Raw genomic sequence first — 21,270 nt, 5'->3', positions numbered from 1 at the left:
GCATCCCTAGGCCACCAGTTGCAGTGTCTCACCACCCTCACTGGTAAGAATTTCTTCCTAATCTCCAGTGTAAATTTGCTATCCTCAAGCTTCAATCCATTGCCCCTTGTCCTGTCACTACAAGACCTTATCAAAAGTCCCTTCCTGGCTCTCTTGTAGCCTCCTTCAGGTACTGTAAGGCTGCTCTAAGGTCTCTCTGGAGCCCTCTCCTCTCCAGGCTGAACAGCCTCCGCTCTCTCAGTCTGTCCTCACAGGGGAGATTCCATAGCCCTTTGTAGCCCTTCTCTGGACCCACTCCAGCAGTTCTATGTCCCTCTTACGCTGAGGGCACCAGAACTTGACACAGTGCTCCAGGTGATGTCTCACCAGAGCAGAGGGGGAAAGTCACCTCCCTTGTCCTGCTTGGTCACCCTGCTGTTGCTGCAGCCCAGGACACGGGTGGCCTTCAGGAACACAGATCTGCCTTTCCACAGCTGTTTTCTTTTGCCTTTCAAAGGCTTGAACAACTCAGGAGGGCTTTTAATTTATTTCCCTTATTGTTCCACAGCACACAGGAGTATTTCTGTGTGGATGTGGTTGTGACAGTATAAATATTAATGGCAGAGGGGTGGAATGCAGCCCTCCAGTGAGGTTACACAAACACACAGCTGTTGTGCTGTTTGTAAATTTATGGAGACACGTCTCCATCGAGAGTGTGAAAGTCAAATAAGCATGCAGAGAGGCAGAGCACATATGTTTCATCAACTGCACAAGAAGCCTACAGGAATTTTACGGCGCTCCTTAAATCCCAGTCCCACCGAGGTCAGCTGGAGCTGCGTCACTAACTTCAGTGGGATCAGGGCTTGGCACAGTGCACTTGCTGTGATTTCCCTGGATAAAACAGATCAAGCTACTGGAGAGACAAAGGTTAAACTCCTATCACAGTAGTAGAAGTGCTGATCCCTTGTGGCTCGCTGACATCTGAGCCTGATGGGGAAGATGCAGCAGCATAACACCCCACGGAAGAGAGCTTCCAACCTTGACTCCTACAGAGTCTCCTGTCAGTGGAGAAACAGGATCTGGGCAGGGTGGTGAATGAGGAGGAAAGCAGCTCTGCACCTGCCTTGCCTGCCTTCCCCCTGTGCACCAAGCTGTGCTAGAGATGGATGGTGATGGGGCATCAGCCAGGCCAACAAAAGAACATCACACGTGTGCTCAGAAGGGTGCTGTGATGGCAGCGTGCAGGTCAGCTCTGGGGGCTGCCACACGGCCCCCTCCGTGCAGCTTTAGCAGCTGCCTGCACTCACAGTCTCCCCAGGGAGGTTCTGCAGTCACTGTCAGATAACATTTTGGATGACAGGAGTTGATGGGTCTAAGGTTTCATCCCTTAAACAAGGTGCAGCATGAAAGGAGATGAGTCAGAGGCAGGAATGTTTCAGGCATAAAGAGGAATTGCTTAGCCTGTGGATTAAGAAACTAATTTCCTGGGACTCTTAAATTCTGAGGTGCAATATCACATTTCTTCTACTACAGAAGAAGTACTCTGACCCCCATGGGAAGTCTAGGGTCATGATTTGGGCTCACAGAATTCCCCAGGTCATGACAGCAGCCTTTGAACCAGGGCATTTTCCTCAGAGTCTTTTCTCAGCCTGCTGCAAGAGAGCAAGACCTTGCCCAAATCAGGTACAGGCCTGGGCACATGGATGTTTGTTTGAACCTTCTCCACAGACCCCCTCGTTTGGTAGAACTGTCTGAGGAGGAGCTAGAGGGGAAGCTATTCCCCAGCCTTCATGAAGCAGCCTACATCACAGGAAAGGTGTGATGCAAGAATCTACTGATGGTTTTTTGTGTGTGTTTTTGCTAGGGTCACTGATTCTCCAGCAGTTGGGCAAAAGATAGTCACTTAGCCATCCAGCCCTGAGAGGATGCTCTTCTTGGGCACCTGAGCCTGAGATTCCTCCTTTCTAAGATGGGGAAGGGTTTGGAGCACAGCCCTGTGAGGAGAGGCTGAGGGAGCTGGGGTTGCTTAGCCTGGAGAAGAGGAGGCTCAGGGGAGACCTTCTTGCTCTCTACAACTCCCTGAAGGGAGGCTGTAGCCAGGTGGGGGTTGGTCTCTTCTCCCAGGCAACCAGCACCACAACAAGCGGACACAGTCTCAAGCTGCACCAGGGGAGGTTTAGGCTGGATGTTAGGAAGAAGTTCTTCCCAGCAAGAGAGATTGGCCATTGGAATGTGCTGCCCAGGGAGGTGGTGGAGTCACCATCCCTGGAGGTGTTTAAGAAGAGCCTGGATGAGGCACTTGGTGCCATGGTTTAGTTGATTAGATGGTGTTGGGTGATAGGTTGGACTCGATCTCAAAGGTCTTTTCCAACCTGGTTAATTCTCTTCTATCCTATTCTAGCTTCTTCACCAGGGTGTCTGAGTTGGTATAAGGCTGGCCCAGAATCCCTGGGTAAGCACTGAAGAGAAACAGGCATGTGTAGATGGCAATTCAGACCTTGGGTGAGCTAAGGAAAGTGGGTTGGGACCAAGCTTCCTTCTGCCTTTAGTCAGGAAAACATCTTCTAGTGGTCTAACCTTGTCCTCAGCAGAGGGCATCCACTGGGGGAGGTATTATGCAAGAGGTTGGGCTGCAAATGTGTACTGCAGTGCATTGCACAGACACCTCCCTCTGCAGGCCCTGAAATGAGAATCAGAGCTCTCCAAGTCAGTGAATTTTCCATTCACTAGCAAGAATAACTTCCTCCATTGTCTTTGCCCAGTGATTTTCAAGCCAAAAGGAAACCCACAAATCAACCCCAAACATCTTAGGCTAGCAAAACATCACTTTTGAGCACACCCTTCCACATGGAAGACAAATTCTAAGCAAGCTACATCCACAAAGGAAAAACAATCAAAACATTTTGTTTGAATCTGGCCAGACAAAACATTCTGATTCAAACAGCAAACTCACTGGCAAAAGGAAGTTTCTAAATCCCCACTCCAGCCTCTGAGCAGGATGCAGGGAAGCAAATATACATGTGCACAAAGCTGCTGTTACCCAATCTGCACTGCCCTCTGAAAGGGGATAATCCCCAAATGTCTTTCTGATCTCAAAATGATTCTGCAAAGGCAAGAGATCAGGCAGCTGCTTCTTGGACACAGCACAGAGGTGGTGTAGCTAAAGTTTCAGCAAGTCACCCCCAGGCTTTACAGTACCATCCCTGTTCAGTGGTCACAAATCCTTTCTAATGTGGTGCTTTAAAAAGTCCTGCCAGTGCCATCACGGACAGAGGACACTCACCTCATCCAGGCTGCAGCGTGAGCACAACCTGGCCTTGATTTACTGTACCTCTCAGCTATTTGTATGTGCTCCAAGCCAGTAGACTGCCTTTTGCTATATTTAGTTCCAATCTGGGGAGAAGGGCTGGAGGGAGCCATTCACATTTTATGGGAATGTTTTGCATTTTATCCCAGGTGTTTCTCCCTCATGCAAAACCTGAGTGAATGCAGCAGATGGGGGGAAAATAATGGTTTCCCATACTAGAGGAGTTGTGCAAATGGAGGGGACATGAGTTTTGTGGAGGAGGACGGGGGATGAGTTAAAAAGCCATGGCAGATGTTGATCTCCCAGCTGGCAGGGTGGAGGAGCACCACTGGTGAGCAGCAAGATCCTATCTGGGTATGTAACACTCTGGCAGGTGAGTATGGCTGAGAGAAGCTTGGAGATGGGTACTTAGAATCATAGGATTGTTAGGGTTGGAAGGGAGCTCAAGGCTCAGCCAGTCCCAACCCCCCTGCCATGGGCAGGGACACCTCACACTACAGCAGGTTGCTCACAGCCACATCCAGCCCGGCTGCAAAAACCTCCAGGCATGAGGCTTCCACCACCTCCCTGGGCAACCTGTGCCAGTGTCTCACCACCCTCATGGGGAAGAGCTTCTTCCTAACATCCAATCTGAATCTACCCATTTCTAGTTTTGTTCCAATCCCCCCAGTCCTATCACTCCCTGACAGCCTCAAAAGTCCCTCCCCAGCTTTCTTGGAGCCCACTTCAGATCCTGGAAGGCCACAATGAGGTCTCCTCGTAGCCTTCTCTTCTCCAGACTGAACAGCCCCAACTCCCTCAGTCTGTCCTCATAGCAGAGCAGCTCCAGCCCCCTGCTCATCCTCATGGCCCTGCTCTGGACACGCACCAGCACCTCCAGATCTTTCTGGAACCTGATGCAGTACTCCAGGTCGGGTCTCACCAGAGCTCACTTCAAGAGACCTATGGGCACACAGCAAGAAGCCAGTCCCTCAATATCCTCTGACTCATGCATCATCACAGACACCTCACATCGCCTCTCCGGGTCGGGATTTGAGAGGGCACAAAAGGCAGGAGCCGCTGCCTGCTGCGAGGCGGCCAATTCGCAGGTGATTGAGCGGCGCCGGCAGAAGCACTTTTCTCAGCTGCCTCAGCGGCCTCAGCACCATTCTTCAGACGTGTACTTAGCTCAGCTGGACGTCCCGGCCTGATGCACCTGCTCAGTCATTATCCAGACAGGGATTTCAAAAGCTACTTGAAATGGCCATGATTGTGCATGCGTTAAGCGGCAATTTGCCAGCTGGGGCCCCACGTCGCAGCCCGCAGGACTGCTGCTCACCTTGGGCAGGCAGGGGGGGTGTGGCTGCATGCTCCTCCTTCGCCTCCTCGCTGCTGCTCCGTAGGTTTCTCACTTCTGCACCAGAGAGCAGCCTGTGGCAGAGCAGGCTTGCCACAGTCTTTCCTCCAAGCCTCCCTGAATAGGTTTGCTCGAGTAATTTCTCTCTTTTGTAGATGAACTCGAGAGCTTCAGAGGGTGAAATCTTTGCCTGCTTTTAGATGTCTCAACATCTGAAATGGTTTTTGAGCCATGAGGTCAGGGATATAAAGACAACTGTGCATTACCACTGGTGAAGTTCCTCTGGACTTACATCAGTGCACTGAACACATTGCACTGGTTTTTCCATCCCTATGCAGCCTGCAGGGAGAGGTGTTTGTACATCAGGCCATCAGCTTGGCAGCTACCAAGACCTTTGCTTAGCTGATGCACAAGAAATGCACTTTGCTTGGGGTTGGTGCTGGTGGGAGCTGTGGCCTGACCCTAGCATCAGAGTTCACAGAAGAATCCCCTCTGATTTTTTTCCAGGCATCCTCTGTACAGACTAATCAAAGGCACCTGGCTGCTGTCACTCTGATGCATGCACTTTGCACTTTGATTTGCCTCTCCTGTTGTACACAGAGCTGCCAAGCATCCAGGTTGTATGATTGCATATTCCATTCATGATGGATATTAATCATCTCATCTTCTCAGCTGTATTTCACTTGGTTTCTCTTCAGTAGGCACCGGGCTGGAGCACAGGGAGGCATTGTGCAAAGTCAGGCACAACCCCTGGAAGTGGCAGGGGTTCACCGAGGATGGGACTGTGGTTCCCCCCTGAGGCTGTGTCCTGGGCCAGGCTGGGAGTGATGTGTGAGAGGCATTACAGGTACAAACGCTCAGCCTGATGAGGAATCACACAAGAAGTACCAGCCTCAAGAGGGAAATAAGTAGGTGTTTTTAGCAAGAAAAGATGTTTCTCCAAAGGGCAACTCACCTCGGTGTTGCAGCCCCTGGTGCCTGAGTAAATGACTACATCTTCCAACTGGACAAGAGTGCTTGGGAATTTCTCTAGGAAAATTGCATTCAAGAAGTGAATTTTCTAATTGTTCTACACCAGGTATCAGAGTATCACCAAGAGACCTTGAGGATCATCGAGTCCAACCTGTCACCACAGACCTCAAGTGCCATGTCCAACCTCCTCTTGAACACCTCCAGGGATGGAGACTCCACCACCTCCCTGGGCAGCACATCCCAATGACTAACAACTCTCTCTGTGAAGAACTTTCTCCTCACCTCGAGCCTCTAACTGACCAACATCTGCTCCTAACTTGGTGTCATCTGCAAATTTGCTGATGACTGACTCAATCCCCTCATCCAGATCATCAGAGAAGATGTTCAAGAGGATAGGGCCCAGCACTGATCCCTGGGGCACGCCACTGGTGACTGGCCACCAGCTGGATGTGGCACCATTGATGCCAGCTACGTCCTTCCAGCAAAATGAACTCTTTTCCCTCCCCTTCCTGATCAGCCAACGATGAAGCAATTACCTGAAACGCTGCACTTAAACCAGAGAGCCACCAACACTATTAAAGCCACGACAAACTGTAAGGTGCTGCTGGCTCCCACTGTTCTCCCTGTGGTATTTGCCCATTGTGTAATTCCAGATCTGTGGCACCTGCTCTGCACTGCCCCTTTGACAGAACAATGTCTGCCTTTATGCATCGCTTTTCCACCACGGATCTCCAACTACTTCACAAAGGCAAACATTATTGTTATCATTCTATGGATGAGAAATCAGGACACAGGGAGGGTTAAGTGCCATTGGACTAGCCCTACACTTACTTTTCTACCAACAGATCATCTGTCTAGGATGCAGGTCAAATTTCTCCCTTTCATTCCTGGATCACTCTCTCTCTTCCTTGTTCATCCCCACAGAAGGCAGCAGCTTAGGCAGGGGTTTAAATTTATGTGGAGTTATTGACACCGTGTTCTGCTCTTTGTCTCCCTGTGGTTCCTGGAAATTCTGCTATTTCTGCTTGCTTTAGAAAGAGCTCAGATAATTTCTCTTTCTATAAGCACAGATTACAAAAGCAGATCTGGTTCTTGTATCTCTCAGACTCTGAAGGAGCCTGACGGTGGGAATCTGGTTAAAGAGGTTTCTAGGTTAAAGGATAATTGCAATATTCATCAATTCAGACTCAGGTTTTCACTCCAGTGTTGCACCTGGCTTCACAGGGTGAGGTGCAGGTGTTTCTTTATATTGGGGTCTTGGTGGTCCATCTCTGTTCAACAAGGCTTATGGCTATGCTTTAAAGATTCAGAGGAAGCATATTTTAGGCAGTAGCCTGTGCCTGAACTTTTCCACTCGGCATCAGTTGCAGCAAGGAGAGAAAATGAATCTCTGCCTTTGAATGATAAACTGTTTAAAAATAGGGCTTCTAATGGCAGCACTGACAGACTTTCATTTATAGCACCTTCAGGAGGACAAGGATAGCATATTTTATGGGACAGGGGAGACAGACAAGAGAAAAGAGCAAAAGAAAATATTTATCTCTGAGGTGTTCCCCCAGCAAAATCAATTACTGGTCCTGTTCTTCTGAAGGATGGGAAATGGGCTAGCAAAATACCAGGCAATTGTGCAAGAGGTGCTTTTGTCGCAGCTCAATTTCCCTTTGGGCCCTGGATAGGACACCGTAGACAGAACAGATTAAAGGACATAACTCAGTCGGTCCCTGCAGATTTGCAGATGCTTGTTTGTGCCAGAACCTTCACCTGTTGAGACCCTTGTCTGTTAATGCAAGGGGGTGGAAGCCGGGTAAACTCAAAGCATCCTCGTCAGAAGACCATTAAAATAGCTGCACAGGGGCAGCTGTCTCAGCAGGGGTTTAAAACAGGAGCTTAAGAACAGGGTAAGAATTTATGAGGCTTTCTTTACCTCCTCCCAACTTCCATATGGCTTCAGCCCTTCGCTGCTCTAGTTTCCCTGTTGCACTCCCTGTGCACAGATAACTTCTGAGGGCACATCATGATACTGTGCAGGCAATTATACCTACATCTTGAACCCAAACAACAAACCACTTTCTGTCAGGTGCCTGCCAAACCAAGGTGAGAGCCACTTGGATGACAAATAGAGACGACTACAGAGTTAATCCTGAAGGAGAGAATAATTGGAGACATGGAAGTAAATGCAAATTGGGATACAATGTTAGCTAGGTTTACCAAAAAGACAGAGAAAGTGCCAGACTAACTTGATATCCTCCTTTGATAAGGTAATTGATTTTCTAGACAAAGGAAGTGCAGCAGATCTAATCTAGCTGGGTTTCAGCAAAGCATTCGATACGGTGCTGCAGCAGATCTGATTCCTTTCCTTGCTGAATATGGAGTTCAGCACAGCAGCTGCAAGGGAAACAAGGAAACAGCTGAAGGGGGAAACAACAAGAGGTTCCTTTAAAGAGAGAAGCATCAGGTGGAAGGAAGGAAAGTAACAGCAGTCCTGAGGGAGCTTCACAGAAACATAGAATGGTCTGGGCTGGAAAGGACCTCCAAAGTTCACCCTGCAGTCAGCAGGGACATCCTCCACTAGAGCAGGCTGCCCAGAGCCCTGTTGAACCTCACCTTGAATATCTCCAGGGATGGGGCCTCAGCTACCTCCCTGGGCAACCTGTCCCAGTGGTCCACTACCCTCATAGTGTAGAGTTTGTTCCTAACATCCAATCTAAAACTGCTCTTCTCTAGTTTGAAGCTATTGCCCCCCATCCTGTCATTGCAGGCTGTTGTAAACAATCCCTCTCCATCCTCCTTGTAGGTTCCCTTCAGGTACTGGAAGGTAGCTCTAAGATCTCCCTAAAGCTTTCTCCAGGCTGAACAGCTCCAGCCCCCTGATCATTTTCATGGCTCTTCTCTGGACCTGCTCCATCAGGTCCATGTATTGAGTGCTCCAGAGCTGGAGGCAGTACTCCAGAGCTGGAGGCAGTACTCCAGAGCTGGAGGCAGTACTCCAGAGCTGGAGGCAGTACTCCAGAGCTGGAGGCAGTACTCCAGAGCTGGAGGCAGTACTCCAGGTGAGGTCTGGAATCTCATTTGACTTAAACTTCCATGAATATTCTAACAAGCACATGCATGATGAATGCTGTAAGAAGAGCTAGATGATTTTGAAAGCTGGAAGAGCAGAAAGAGGATGGGATCTGCTTGTACAGTCTGCTGTCTCATGTACTTAGGGAACAGCAGCAATGGGGTTTTTTTTGCTATGATGTATGGATATGTCACTTGGCCTAAACATTTGAAGGCTGGGATAGCTATGCAGTGTTGTAAACACCAGGAGAGGGCAAAAGCACATTAACCTACAGGACAAGAGGCTACCTGTTAGCAACAGATACTTATACACTCATTCAGCTTAGGACAATCTCATTTGACCAGACTACTGCACATCAGGTAGGAGAAACCTGCTAATTTAAAGATGGAAAGGGATTAGTTGTGGCAGAGCTGTTTTTGGGGAGACTTGAACAGCACATTTCCACACACCCCCCCCAATTTAGTCTCCAGCATATATATATATATATATATATATATTTTAGTTCCTTTTAATCAGCACAGAGAAATGAAATCATAACCCAGTATGAATAAGGAAACATGCAGCCAATCTCTCCTGGTTCTATGTCCTATCAGTCCCCTGCTGCTCCCTTGGCTCAGAATGATGTGTGTTCATCCTCAGTGTCTCATATCTTACCAGTTCAAGTCGATTCCTAGCACATATTTTATTGCATTGCAGCGAGGCAGGTTGGGCTCAGACTCAAAGAGGATGTTCACAGCTCCTTGATAGCTGTGAGATTTCCTTTAATATGGATTCCAGAGGTAAATCCTGCACCCCAATGACAGGAATGCATTACTCACCTTTTCAAATGGCCTTGCCTTTCATCCAGACCTCGGTGGTCAATCTAAATTGTGTTGCTCCAACAGAATGTAGTTAGCTGATGAGGTCAGAGACATTATGTTTCCCACACTAGGCATAGCCTGCAGACTTAGGGGTTTGGGTCTGGTTTTTTTAGTGGGTTAGCTGGCACTGACAGAGTGATCTCTGCATTGAAAAAACCAGACTGACATGATGGGCATGAAGAGTTTAGCAGGCTGGAGGCAGGAGTTTCCAAGCAAATTGGTTTAAGTACAGATTGTTTGGTTTCAGAGCACAGCAGCAGGGTGCTCTGAAGTCTCACGGTGCTGCAGATGCTCAGCCACGAGTTGAAGAAGAAAAACAAAAGACAAGGCAAAGAGGAATAATCTTTGAATAGCCACAAACCATTTCAAAACAGGATAAAAAGCCTTAAAAGGCAAAGGGTGTTTTGAGTGGTAGGTGACAAGAGGTGAGGCTGGCATCAGCAAGATGAAGAATGATGACTACGTGGGATTAGACTCCAAGAATTCACCCTCTCATCTGTGAAGCACAAGTTCACCACCCTGGAGTGGGAATCCCTTTGGCAAACATGAGGGAGCTGGGGTTGCTTAGCCTGGAGAAGAGGAGGCTCAGGGGAGACCTTCTTGCTCTCTACAACTACCTGAAAGGAGTCTGTACAGACAGGTGGGGGTTGGTCTCTTCTCCAGGCAACCAGCATTAGAACAAGAGGACAGAGTCTCAAGCTGCAGCAGGTTTAGGCTTGAGGTGAGGAGAAAGTTCTTCACAGAAAGAGTAATTTGCCATTGGAATGTGCTGCCCAGGGAGGTGGTAGAGTCACTATCCTTGGACATGGTACTTAAAGCCATGGTTTAGTTGTCCTGAGGTGCTGGATGATAGGCTGGGCTTGATGATCTCTAAGGTCTTTTCCAACCTTATTGATTCTATGATAATGCAAAGGGAGCAGGGTAAGCTCAGACCCAGACTAGGGCCAAGAAGAGCCAAATCAAGCTGGGCTGCTGCACCCTTGGGAGCAGCAGGACTGTGGCAGGGCTCTCACACTGCACTGCCCTGTCATGAACATCGACAGATCCAGACGTTGTGGTTGTGTCAACACATCTGTGTTTTGGAGCAACTTCAGCTTCTCATCAGCAAAGACATAAGACTTCTCTACTGCCAGTCTCTGCTATTAGGGACTCAGAAGTCATTTAAAGATTAGCTGAGATGTTCTTTCTATCGAGCCCTCTAAGCTTGGCCATTAGCAGCAAATTGGCTGTGAAGAGTGTCAGAACACCTCTCATTCTGAAAGGCAGCTTACAGGTGAGGGACTTCCTGAACTGGAGGTGACATCTTTATATTTAATAATCCCTTACAGAACTCTCTCTCCTTACTTACCCAGCCACTTCTTAAACCCATCTAAAAATTCAACATCCACAACATCCTCTGGCAAGGGGTTCAAAAAAACCCAATGTATTGTGTGCAGAGTGATCTCCTGGTGTCTGTTTTAAACTTGCCAGCAACTGAATTTGTTTGACAGCCCCACATTCTTTTGTTGAAACAGGCTGAGGGAGCTGGGGTTGTTCAGCCTGGAGAAGAGAAGACTCTGGGAGGACCTTAGAGCTGCCTTCCAATAGCTGAAAGGATCCTCCAGGAAGGCTGCAAAGGAGCTTTTCATCAGGGTGTCTGGAGATGGCACAAGGGGGAATGGTTTGAAGCTGAGGGAGAGCAGGGTTAGACTGGAGCTGAGGTGAGCGGAGAATTAATGAGAAAACATCAGCATAACTTAGGTCCTACACTTGCAGACCCTCCAGATTTGTATACTCTTTGCTGATAAAATCTGACTGGATTTTAGGAAGCAGTTCTTCAGTAGGAGGGTGGTGAGACTCTGGAATAGGCTGCCCAAGGAGGTTGTGGATGTCTCCTCCCTGGGGGTGCTCAGGTTGGATGAGGCCTTGAGCAGCTGAGTCTAGTTGAGAGATGTCTCTGTCTATGGTGGGGAGGTTGGAGGAGATGATCTCTGAGGTCCATTTCAACCACAGCTATTCAGTGATTTATATTTTCCACAGCAAAATAACAGCAGAAGGAAAGTTTCTCCTTGTGTCCACAAGAATCTAATTCTGACCATGACATGCTCTGGCTTTGAGGGCATAGCTGTGGGTCACAGATTTTCCTTTGCCTCACAGTTGGAACAGTAGGATGGCAGAAATTAGGACATTTCAAAGGCCTTGCATTTGCTGCTTTTATTCCTTTCCCTCCACTTCCCAGCCTTATTCTGAGACTGATCTGTTTTACAATGCCAGTTTGACTTGCAGGTGTTCCATAGCAGTGCTATTTCTGACCATATTGGCTGAAGCTCCCACTGCACAGGCAACAAGGCAGATGCACAAGAAATCTATACTTTTTAGCTTGAGGATGCTAATAACAGGAGCTTAAGTTTCACTGATTTGTTGACAGTGTCATAACCTGCCTATGAATAGCATCAGAGCACAGAGAAGCATAGCTAACTGAAGGCCATTTGGGGAATTTGTCCTCTTATTTCACAACTTTCACTTAATTTACTGTGTTCCAAAGTAAGAATCTCAAGTACTGTTTGAAGGCAGGGCTGCTTCATATTTTTAACTTCATCAGCCTTGTCTGTGCAGAATTAGGAACTATCATGCATGCAAGAGAGAGAATCAGAATTGTCAGAGCTGGAAGGGACCTCAAGGACCATCTAGTTTCAGCACCCCTGCCATGGGCAGGGATACTTCCACTAGAGCAGGCTGCTCAGAGCCACATCCAGCCTGGCCTTAAAAACCTCCAGGGATGAGGCTTCCCCCATGTCCATGGGCAGCCTGCTCCAGTGTCTCACCACTCTCAGGGGGAAGAACTTCTTCCTAACATCTAATCCAAGTATCCCCTCCTCTAGCTTGGATCCATTCCCCACAGCCCTAAAATGTCCCTCCCCAGCCTTCTTGTAGGTCCCCTTCAGATACTGGAAGGTCACAATAAGGTCTCCTTGGAGCTTTCTCTTCTCCAGATTGAACAACCCCAACTCTCTCAGCCTGTCCTCATAGGAGAGGTGCTCCAGCCCTCTGATGGACCTGTTCTGATTGCTTTCACAAAGGCTGAGTGGTCTCACATGGTTTCACATGCTGATATTCATCCTCCTTTTGGAGGAAGGGCTCCACTAAAGTTGTTGGAGACACACAGGTATTGACAGCAGGCCAGCTTCAGTGTGCTCAGCCCCACTTTGTAGGCCACCAACATATCTCTTGTCCTAAACCTTTATCCAGAGCATGGAAGAGCAATAGATGTCCCTTAGGACAAATATTATCACTGTAACAGAGGTGTCTAAAGTGAACCTTAGAGCTGTGTCACTTTGCCCATTCAGGAACTGGTACACCAGAGTTTCACTCCTAGATTCTTGCACAGCCCTAACTTAAGCCTGCTTTGAAAACAGTTTTGCTTGGGATGTTTCTTACTTTGGTAGTAAAAATATCCAAGGGATGCTCGTATTAGAATAGAAAAGAATTAACCAGGTTGGAAAAGACCTTCCAGATCATCAAGTCCAACCTATCACCCAACATCATCTGATCAACTAAACCATGCAACCAAGTGTCTCATCTTCCTAAACACCTCCACTGATGGTGACTCCACCACTTGCCTGGGCAGCACATTCCCATGGCCAATCTCTCTTTCTGGGAAGAACTTCTTCCTAACATTCAGCCTAAACCTCCCCTGGCACAGCTTGAGACTGTGTCCTCTTGTTCTGGTGCTGGTTGCCTGGGAGGAGAGACCATTGCTCTCTACAACTACCAGAAAGGTGGTTGTAGCCAGGTGGGGGTTGGTCTCTTCTCTCTAGCAATCATCACCACAACAAGAGGACACAGTCTCAAGCTGTGCCAGGGGAGGTTTAGGCTTGAGGTGAGGAGAAAGTTCTTCACTGAGAGAATCATTCGTCATTGGAATGTGCTGCCCAGGGAGGTGGTGGAGTCCCCATCCCTGGAGCTGTTCAAGAGGGGATTGGATGTGGCACTTGGTGCCATGGTCTAGTCATGAGGTCTGTGGTGACAGGTTGGACTCAATGATCTTTGAGGTCTCTTCCAACCTTAGTGATACTCTGATACCAACCCCCACCTGGCTACAACCTCCCTTCAGGTAGTTGTAGACAGCAGACCTTCAAGCAAAGCCTGGATGAGGCACTCAGTGCCAGGGTCTGGTTGATTGGACAGGGCTGGGTGATAGGTTGGACTGGATGATCTTGGAGGTCTCTTCCAACCTGGCTGAGTCTATGAAAAAAATGAGACTCTGTGCAGGCAGCAGAGCAGAGCTGCCAGACTGATGGCTTATTTTCTGGATTGTGCTGTGTGTGTGTATGTGCTTTAAATAAACTCAGGCAAGACTACATCTTATGCTGAGCATATGACTACTGTAATAGTTTGTCTCCTAACAAGATTGTTAGCCAGAAGGGAGAACAAAATGGTTGTGTGTGTTGGGGTTTTTTTCAGATGTGTAACTAAGCATGCCCGGACAGAAGGGTGCATTTGGCATCATTCATAACACTGATGTGTCTCAGTGGAAAACTCCCCTCAAGGCTGGGAGAATCCTCCACTTGGAGAAGTCTGAGGAGCTGGCAAACCCTGCTTGTCGTGCACGTGAGTTGGAGTGACAAGTGAATTACCTGAGTACTTCACAGAATCCTTAAGGCTGGAAAAGACCTCAGAGATCATTGAGTCCAACCTGCCACCCAACACCTCATGACTAACTAAACCATGGCACCAAGTGCCATGTCCTATCCTTTTGTGAACACCTCCAGGGATGGTGACTCCACCACCTCCCTGGGCAGCACATTCCAATGGCCAATCTCTCTTGCTGGGAAGAACTTTCTCTGCACCTCAAGCCTAAACCTCCCCTGGCACAGCTTGAGACTGTGTCCTCTTGTTCTGGTGCTGCTTGCCTGGGAGAAGAGACCAACCCCCACCTGGCTACAACCTCCCTTCAGGGAGTTGTAGACAGCAATAAGGTCTCCCCTGAGCCTCCTCTTCTCCAGGCTGAGCAGCCCCAGCTCCCTCAGCCTCTCCTCACAGGGCTGTTCACCAAACCCCTCCCCAGCTTTGTTGCCCTCCTCTGGACACATTGAACTGTCTCAATGTCCTTCATAAACTGGGGAGCCCAGAACTGGACACAGGACTCAAGGTGTGGCCTCACCAGTGCTGAGTACAGGGCACAATGACCTCCCTGCTCCTGCTGGCCACATTGTTCCTGATGCAGGCCAGGATGCCATTGGCCTTCTTGGCCACCTGGGCACACTGCTGGCTCATGTTCAGCCAGCTGTCAACCACTTCCCCAACTCCCTTTCTGCCTGGCTGCTCTCCAACCACTCTGCCCCCTGTAGCACTGCCTGGGGTTGTTGTGGCCCAAGTGCAGCACCTGGCACTTGGACTTGTTGAATGCCATCCTGTTGGACTCCATCCATCTGTCCAGCCTGGCAAGCTCCCTCTGCAGAGCCCTCCTATGCTCTAACAGATCAACTCCTGCTCCCAACTTGGTGTCATCTGCAAACTAACTAATAGTGGACTCAATCCCCTCATCCAGATCAGCTTGTGATGACAACACCACACACATCAGGAGCTCAGATTCTGCATCCTGCAGACACTACAGCAAATGAGATGATTCCTGCTAAGCAGCTACTTTGGGGACAATTGTCTTATTTTTCTTCTTTTATTTTAATTTGTTTTAAATAAAAAGCTTTTAGAGATCCAAGAGGGCTGAGTAGAGCTAATGCATGAGGAGCACTGAATGCTGCTGCTTCATCATCATAAAGCCACTGACATGAAAGAGAGAAGGCACAAACCACAGCAGCACAACCGGACAGCCTATCTTGGGGGCTGGCTCCTATGCTTTGGATTGGAGTCCCTCCTATCTTCACAGCCCATTTAACCAAGTCCAAGTGCTCCCTTTTCACTGCCTGCCATCCTAATCTATGTAAAGCAGCTCAGTCAGGCATTTTTCATTGCATTAATACATATTAATGGGCAGTAATACATTTGTACCACTGCCTACAGCCTCCTGAAGCACAAGTTTTGTTCACGTTGCCACATGGTAACTGCATCCACAACAATATCTTTAGTGATTATTCATTACAGGAATAATAGAGCTCTGACAAACATTGTATTGCAATGGCTTTTTTTGGGGGGGGAAGGGGGGTTGGTGGGTTGGTTTTTTTATAAGGCAGAATGCTTGGTTTTATTTGTAGGCTAATTGTATTATTGTCACTACCTGGAGTAAAGAATTTGCTCCTCAGCTGTTGGGAAAAATAAGTGGAGAGGCAGAATTCAGGCATCTCTCAGGTATAAACAGAAGGTGGTTTCAAGAGGAGAGAGAAAACTGTAGATCACAGAATCACCAAGATTGGAAGAGACCTCAAAGATCATTGAGTCCAACCTGTCACCACAGACCTCATGACTAGACCATGGCACCAAGTGCCACGTCCAATCCTCTCTTGATGTAGGGTTTGGACTAAGCTCAACTCTATGATTTGGATGTAGAGATCATGAGGCACCTGAGATGAGGTTAGCACACACATGGACAAGTGGCAAATATTAACAACAGGGCAGAACTAAAGCTTAGATGACTGGGAAGCTGCCAAATAGGTACATAACTTGTTCACATTGGGGGTTCCATGTACATACAGGCCAGGCAGACTCCTCATCAGCCTGTGTTTGAGCACAGATTAAACTGGGTATGAATGAGGGAAGAGTTCACAAGATGTTAGGGGTTGGAAGGGACCTCTGGAGATCTTGGAGTTCAACCCCCCCGGCAGAGCACAGCCATAGAATCTAGAACAGGTCACACAGCAACACATCCAGATGGGTCTGGAAAGTCTCCAGGGAAGTAGACTCCACAACCCCTCTGGGGAGCCTATTCCAGGGTTCTGTGACCCTAACAGTGAAGAAGTTCCTCCTCATATTGAGGTGGAACCTCCTGTGCTGTAGTTTACATCTATTGTCCCTTGTCCTACCACAGGGCACAAGTGAGCAAAGGCTGTCCCTGTCCCTTCCTTCCTGACATCCTCAGATATTTATAGATGTTGATCAGCTCCTCTCAATCTTCTCCTCTCCAGACTGAACAGCCCCAGGTCCCTCAGCCTTTCCTCACAAGGCAGTGCTCCAGTCCCTTAACCATCCTTGTAGCCTTCTGTTGGACTCTGTCAAGCAGAACCCTGTCCCACCTGCACTGGGCAGCCCACAAGTGGATGCAATATTCCAGGTAGGTCCTCAATAGGGCAGAGTAGAGGGGGAGGAGAGTTGCTGTGAATGCTCAAACAGCTGCTGAGTGTAAAGCAATACATGTCCAACAAGCAGATGCTGGCCATGCTCATGTCTCCTTTGGCATGAACACTATGCAATGGAGACAGAAGTAGGCAAAGGAGGTAGGTAGGAGGTTTGACAGGTTGGACTTGATGATCTTTGAGGTCTTTTCCAACCTTATTGATTCTATGATTCTAAGGTAGTAGAAGTAAGTTTGGCTTCACTTTGCACTGAGTCACCTCTCCTCTGGGCTCACCTTTCTCCTTGTGCCCTGACTCTGCCACAGGATGCCCTTGGGAACACAACCAGACTGCTTGCCCTGCCTCAGTCAATTTGCCAGGATGGTAGGAAAAAGCAGGGCTACAAGACACCGTGTGGAAGAAGATTGATGGGATAATAACGTGTGTCCATCTTCCTCCCTGCAAAACGTCAGCATCAATTATTGTGTCAGCTGTAATTGTGTTGTCTGCTGAGGAGAGGCAGACAATGCCACTGTTCCACCAGGGCAGGAGGCTCTGTCCTTTCCTATCACAACTCCATAGCTTTCTGAAGGGAATAAGGGCATCCCTTGAAAACTTTGCTGCAACTAAAATGGGCAAGCCATAATTAGCTGCAGCAGAATAATTAGCAACATAAACACCTTCAGGCAAACTCCATTTGTTTCTGTGGAGGCAGTTTGACCTCACTCACTGTCTGTTATATGCAACGTTCTAGAGTCTTATTGATGCCATAGTGCCAGGGCCTAGGGGATCTGCCAAAGTTTGTTTCCATCACTTACCAAGGAGACAGCAGTTCTGCAGTTCCTTAGGAGATTAATTAACCTGTCAAATAATTAAGTAGACAACTTGCAATGGAGGCTCCCATTTCATAACTGATTGATCATTTCAGGAGCATCCCAGATTTAGCTTCTTTGCCTGGAGACTCCCATGCCAAACTAAAAGCACAAAGATGTGGCTGATTTGAGGGGAGCTTTGTGCACATTTAACTGCTCAGGAGGTTTATTTTTCCCCCCCTCTGATTTTACCCTGGATTTGTGAGGAATGTGGCAATGATGCAATAAATCCCACATGTCTTTCACTGGGAAAAAAAACAAACTGCAGTGCACTTATCAGTGAAATTTTTTGAGCTGGATGACTACTTTCATTTTGGAGGTAGCAGATTAGCATTGGCTGAATGACAAGAGCAGGGTTGGGTTTGGTTTTAATATGAGCTGCTGCAGTGAGTGCTAAAATTATTTGGTCATCTGCTAGCCTAATGGTGAGGTCATGGATTTTGGCAGAGCTGGGTTCAGCTACCCACTCTGCTCTGCAGCTACCTTGCTTTCCTGTGCAATAGTGGCCAAATCTTGCAGGGTTTTTGGGGAGCCTTGCACGTGAGAACCACATTCAGCAGAGCTTAGCTCCCACTGCAGAACTTCAAGGCAGACTCTCCCCATGAATAAAGCAGGAATTTTCTGGGAAGCTAGTGCTGCCTGAGGCTAGTGGAATCTCTGGAAAACCACTGGTCCTCCAGCATGGTGTACCTCATCTGTGAAACGGGGATAAATAGGATTGCCCAGCAGCCTAAGGGCGGTGGGGCCCGTGGGAGATGGTGATAAGTACCGAGTGAATTAACACTTGTTATTTGCACTAACTCTCATTTGTTTCCCTTGAAAGCATTTGCAACACTTAAAAGGCTTATTGGGAATGTGCAGCCTTGAATCTCCAAAGTCCCTCTGGTGTATTAGTCATCTGAGGTGGAAGGCAGTAATGGAAGATCCTGCACACCATGACTCACCTTGCCCCCCAAACACAGAACTTCATGGGAAAACGTGACACCCAGGACCAGGAAGGCTGACTCTGCTGCTAAGCTAAGCTCATTGTCATTGATTTTCTTCGTGGAGTCTCTATTAGTTATATGAAAACACTGACATTTTGTTGGAGCACATGTGGGGGGAAAAAAATCCTCTTTCCTTGCCAAGGACCTTCCCAGCAAAACAGTTGTGCTACCCTGTTTAGAGGAGGCCTCCACCAGGAGATTATAATCCTAGGTGAACAGAACAATGCATCAAGAAAGGATTCTGAGCCTGGATTTTTGAGCCTGCATGTGTTCTGAGGGGACCTTGCTCTGGTGCAGATTATTCCAGCCTCTAGTTAACATGAGTAATTGTTTTGTTTCAGGCTAGAAACCCTTGACCATCAATAAAGTGTAGTTGGTGTAGTCAGCCTCCTGTGGGGTACTTAATGATCCATAAAACTGTTTAAAGGGAAGCTGCCAACCTGATTTTGGCCCAACCTGTGTCTTTGGTTTTGATGTGTCTTAATTATGCACATTTGCATTTTCTGGCTGCAAAGGGGAAAGTTCAGGAAGGGTAGGATTAGCTGTGCAGAGTTCCTTTGCCTCTGTTATGCACCCAGCTTTGTAAAGCATCATCCACTTTCAACCCTTACCTGGGACTGAACTACAGCACTTGCTCTACCACCCCATGACCCCTCCCCAAGCAGAGAAGGGGGTTCAGGAAATGGAGGAAGGAGGGAAAAGCCACAGGTGGTGATGAGAGCAGACTTAGTAAAACAGCAAAACCAACACTAATGTCAATATAAAGTACATAAAATTATACTCACCCCCCACAAATGCACAGCAACCCCAGTGATGTGGAAAGCAGTCCTCAGGAGGAAGAGTATGAACAGGAGCAGGAAAAGCCTCCACCCTCCCCAAACTTCTCCCTTTATAATGAGCCACACATGGTTTATGGTATGGGATACACCTGTGGCCAGCTAAGGTCAGCTGCCCTGAAACTGCCTGCAGGCCATGGCTGGTCCCAGTGTAACCAGGAGAGTGGTATTTAATGACACAGAATTGTGGAATCATTGAGGTTGGAAAAGATCTCTAAGATCAGCAAGTCCAAGCACCAACCCAACACCATCATGCTCATTAAACCACTTCCAAGGGCCTTGTCTACACAGTTTTTGAACATCTTCAAGTGTGGTGACTCCACCACTTCCCTGGGCAGCCTGTCCCAATGCCTGACCACTCATTCAGTAAAGGAATTTTTCCTGCTGTCCAACCTAAACTTTCCTTGGTGCAGCTTGGTGCTCTTGTCCTATCACAATCATAACTTCCAACCCACCAGTGTGCATAAACTTGACTGTGGAAATGATGGGAAGACAAACAGGGCAATGAGGGTGACTGGAGAAGATGCCTTCACCTTCAGTGCCTCTACAGACGTGCATGTGCTTACTCTGAAGTGCTGCTACCACTTTTCTTTCCTGGCTGCAGCGCATGCAGCTGCTTACATCCAGGCTGGCTGAGGAACATGTGGCAAATGCAAGCAGTGATGGCATCGTGTGGCTGTCAAACTCTAGCGTGGGAGCTGTGACATATGCATGAGGAGCATGGCTAGAACCTCTCAGACACTTCAGACCTGATGTAGCAAATGGGATGGCAACACAAATTAACTTGAGAGCAGCCATTTGCCTTGTCTTTGGCCTTTTGTCACTTAGCTGTGACTACTGGCATGGGATTTGACAATGCAGATTGCTACCTCCCTGTCGCTTTCTTCCCCCTCACTTTAGACTAGTGCATCTCACTCGAAATTGTTTGCTGTCATCATTGATCTCTTTAAGGACTCGGGGAAGAACACTTTAATTAGCCCTGATGAAGTGGCAGGAGCCAAGTGAAGCCTGGTGGCTCTTACTCTCCTTCTGTTTGTGTTTCCTGCCGTGTGTTCTTGCTGGCAGAATTTAAAACCTGGCTAATTGCTCTTTGTGGTGTCTAGACATCTTTAACAAGTGCTTCTTCCCTTTCCTACTACTGCTTATCATTTACATTTGCTCCCCGCCCCCCATTCACCCTGCACAATCCCTAGATAGACACATCACAGAGCACTTCACACTCCAAAGGGGGAAAAAAAGAAGGAAGAGGAAGGAAGACAAGCTGGGAGGAATCTGAACACTTCACCGTGACAATCACCCATGATACCCCAGCTTCTCCAGTTACTGGCAGATCCTTGAACCAGTTTTGCTTCAGCTGCAGCAGCCAGCACAACTTGCAGCAGATTCTGGTGTCCCAAGGAAGATAATCCTGACTTTTCATTGCAAAAATCACTGTAGATCCAGACTAATGGCATCAGCAGCTTGCCCACTCACTGTTATTTTTGTGTCACGCTGGAAGAGCTCCAGTGATGAGCACAGTGTCCTCCCCCTCCTTCTTTTAGAGAATCAGAGAATTGTTAGAGTCAGAAGGGACCTCAAGGATCATCTAGTTCCAATCCCCCTGTCACAGGTAGAGACACTTCACATTACAGCAGGTTGCTCACAGCCACATCCAGTCTGGCTGCAAACACCTCCAGGGATGAGGCTTCCACCACCTCCCTGGGCAACCTGTGCCAGGCTCTCACCACCCTCATGGGGAAGAACTTCTTCCTAACATCCAATCTGAATCTACCCATTTCTAGTTTTGTTCCATTCCCCCCAGTCCTATCACTCCCTGACACCCTCAAAAGTCCCTCCCAGCTTTCCTTTAGCCCCCT

This window comes from Melanerpes formicivorus, unplaced genomic scaffold, assembly GCF_026170545.1.
Source record: "Melanerpes formicivorus ecotype bairdi unplaced genomic scaffold, bMelFor1.0.p_v2 SCAF_10, whole genome shotgun sequence".
In the NCBI taxonomy this organism is placed as follows: domain Eukaryota; kingdom Metazoa; phylum Chordata; class Aves; order Piciformes; family Picidae; genus Melanerpes; species Melanerpes formicivorus.
The sequence above is the reverse complement of the archived record's forward strand: the minus strand, read 5'-3'. Positions refer to the sequence as shown.